Raw genomic sequence first — 3,871 nt, forward strand, 5'->3', positions numbered from 1 at the left:
AATTTGGGGCCTCCATATGCTATACATACTGAACTATCTACATGTTTATAACTGTAAAAACCAGGCGCCTTCAACTATTTACATATCATTCAAAGCAACTATATACACAACACTTCTACAGGCATGCAGAGGAACCAGTCCTGCCAGTGCAACACCACATTTTCTGCACTTTATATATATATATATATATATACACATTAGTAGCAGAATTTGTTGCTCCAGGTGACATTGCACTATAAATATTATAATATAGTCTTTTATAATCTATTATATTGTGTCATTAGTATTATAATACCTTACAGGCTATTATAATATGTATAAATATACCTACCACATACTTTAGATATGCCACATGATAATATGATGAAACATAGACCTACTCAAATGTCCTCAAATGGATATTTCCCTTCCTCAAATCCCCCTCTGACTCTCTTGAAAACCTGTTAGAAGCTATAATAATATTTATAGACATAGGCCAGACACATATTATAGCCATAAATCATGATAAAATGATGACATAGGTCTGAGATAACATGATATAAGCCGTAGTACTCACACGGATGAAGACGGCTCAGAATCCTCGCCTGACTCGCCTCGACTCCGGTTGTTTTCTTCGTCGTTTTCTTCGTCGTTTTCTTCGTCGTTTTCTTCGTCCTCGCAGCTCAAACTCTCTTCCAGTAACTTACGAACAGCTTTCTTCAATCTATAACCTTTTTGTGCCATGATAAATGTGTTTTACAACTCAAACTTTTTATGTTTTATGTGTGTGTGGCATCCACGTGTGTTCATCCAGGATCTGCTCTTTTGTAAAACAAAGACAGGTAACTGCGTTAGTGTGACGTGACCACGTGTTGGGCGGCTGACATCGAGGTCATCGTGGCTGCGGGGAGAAGCGTAGATTTATCTGTTTTTTTCTCTTTTTTTTAATGATTTAGCTAGAGCAACCTGTTAATTTTTTTGACTTTAAAAAAAATCCACTAGACTGGAGCGCTTTCGAGGAACTTCAAATTGAAACTTAAATTCTGCCACATTCTCTGACGGAAGCGTAAGTCACACATGGTTAGTTCACGGACCACGGGAAAGCTGAAAATCCGACGATTCTCTCAGTCTCTACAGCTTCTGGCTTTGATAAAATGTTTATTTTTGGCGATTCTCTTAAGAAAGGTGGGTTTTCCATCCCGTACACGGGCTTGGGGTTCAGGGGTAAATGTAAAGCTGAGGCAGGATGGCAGAATCTACTTTGAATCCATCCTGCAGTGTGTGAAAGGTGCAGTGGTTGTCTTAGTCCTCCTACTCTTTTTCCTGTCAGGCCCTGATCTACCACTCTGTTGGAATTATGTTTGTGCTACGTTTTTTTTTTATTTTTTCCCCCCTTTTTCTTCTTCCCTCCCTGTATGTTTGTTTTTTTTATTCATTTGGTTGTTTATCATCTTGTTAAAATACTTAAAAGCACATGTTCCTCCTTCATGGGAAAATCCAGAGTCTGTGAATATGCAATCATTGTTCATTGCAGAAGTTTAACTGCTGGACACAAGATGTCTCCTCTCAACCTGTATGTACTGTACACGCGTTCAACTCAGATTTAAGGTGAAAACAGCCTTCTAGTGTGAAACTCTGCTCATACATCATTCTGCACAGTCAGGCTCAAACCTGCATGTGAAGCAACAATGAGCACATATTTCTAAGTAGAAGTAACGTAAGTAATGTCAAGATGAAACTAAATAGTGAGAACACACACCTTTTTCCTGATAGCATCTGTGTTTTCTCTTCTGAAAGCTACCTCCTATGTTCACTGCAGTTGCACAACTCGTTTAAAATCGAATGAGTCTGCTCTGGTTGTAGTTAAGCAGTTTGTGACGCCACTCCATCACAGAAATTGCATTTAAAGATTACAGATATTTACTGGAAAATCTGTTTTTAGATAAGGAACAGATGACCAGTTCAAACTTCATGTGAGGATCAACTCCGGGAGCAAGTCCAACACTCAACTGCTTGGATTGTGAAACATGAGCTCTGACCCACTCCCACACACATTCATATAAACACACACAAACCGCATGTTATTGATCTCAATTATCCACCTCTCATCTGCATCTCTTCTGGTCTGGCAGGCCCCACATGGAGTCAACATCTGGAGCCGCTCTGTGCAGCCAACAAGTGCCACTAGATGGAGCATGTATACTTTCCAAAAGAAAGCAGTCTGCTGCTCTGTGTGTGTTTGATTTAAGATTTACATTTCTAGAGAAGTCAAACAATTTGGCATTACTGGCACTTTGCAGAAGATTGTGTGATGAATTAAAAAAACTTTAGCAGTTTAATATTTCTGCAGTCTTTTCATCCGTTCTTTTTTCTGCCTTTATTTTCTCTCTTTCTGTAGTAACGTGTTGAAATGTGCTTTAAAAATCAAGTTTGCGCACTCGCTTGCTTATATAGCACTTACAGAGCACTCATGAAAGCCTAGTTACAAACAAACATGCCTTTATTTACTTTGTGCATTGAAAATCTCCATTTTCAAGGCTTGGTGTTGAGTTCTTGGTGGATTAACATGTAAGCAGCCTTCTAATGTTGTTAGCGTTGGAGGTGGAGAGTGCAGAATTCTTCATTAATGTTTGTAGGTTTAAACTCTGGTAATAAAGCTCTAGTAATACATTATATTTTCACTAATGGGAGAACTTGTTTATCCAGTTTTAGGGATTTTTACACTTTCAGTTTGGCTGAAGAATTAAATGCTGTTCTGGAAGTCAGGAAAGTTTCAAACCTCTTCCCTTTTCTTAAATTCTATAGAAAATGTCACCTTTAGAAATTATGTCATTGAACTAAAACAAAGCTGTTTTTCATAGTGCTGGAAATTCTTTTATTTTTGGAGACAATATTTTCCACCGAACAGCAGTGATACATTATTAACCTATTTTACTTTGAAAATAACAGTCATCACACAGTAAGAAACACAGAATATTTCCCTCTGAACATGAAGTTTACAAAAGTACCTCAAAGCTGCACTTAAGTGTTTCGTAGTTACATTACTTGAGTAAATACTTTGTTACCTCCTACTGCTGCACACCAGACACTGTTTATGTTTCACAAACTGCACAGACATGAAGCCTTAAATGTCTGCAGGATGTTTCAGCGTCAGCTACAAACCAGAACCAGGATCCTCTGTCATTTGACACTCCTCTGACAACCGGGCTGGAAGATGGATGGCCTCGGGCTCCCCCCCTGCAAATATGAAAATGCCTCGCTAGCAGAGCCTCCACAAGTCAGCAGGATGTTGATATTATTCTGCCTCTGACAGGTCCATACAGGGCACTATTCTCATTCTCACACAATATTAAATGCTGACATGGAAACCAGCTGCTGAAAAAGCTCAGAGCCATCAGACTATCTTTAATGTGTCCCTGAAGCATTAGAGTAATTACTAACCTTCACAGCTTTATATAATGCCCAAATTATATGTGATGGAGATTCAAGTATACAGAACAAAATTATTTCCTTCAACATAAAATGTAAGATCAACTCACAAATTTCTTTGTTAATTTAAATAATACAAAATATAATAGAATATGTACGTGTAACATATGCCTAAAAAGCAAAAATAATCCAGCTACAGCACAGACTGGACTGTACAGGTAAAACCAGTTAATGCAGGTTTAACTATTTGCATCATCTGAAGATCTATCAGAACATTTCAGGATAAAACCTTTGAATTAATAAATCACAATCCAACTGAGTGAGTGTTTTTTCTTCAGTGGCCTTAAAATAACCACACTACAGTCAAGACAAATGGTGGATTTTTCTCTATATGCTGCCTACCACTATTTTATTTCTGTGTCAATGGACAAACAACGTACAAGAAAACAGTCCACAACAGGTG

This window comes from Seriola lalandi, unplaced genomic scaffold (genome assembly GCF_002814215.2).
Source record: "Seriola lalandi dorsalis isolate HSWRI2012SDOR001 ecotype SW California unplaced genomic scaffold, Sedor1 jcf7180002054309, whole genome shotgun sequence".
In the NCBI taxonomy this organism is placed as follows: Eukaryota; Metazoa; Chordata; class Actinopteri; order Carangiformes; family Carangidae; genus Seriola; species Seriola lalandi.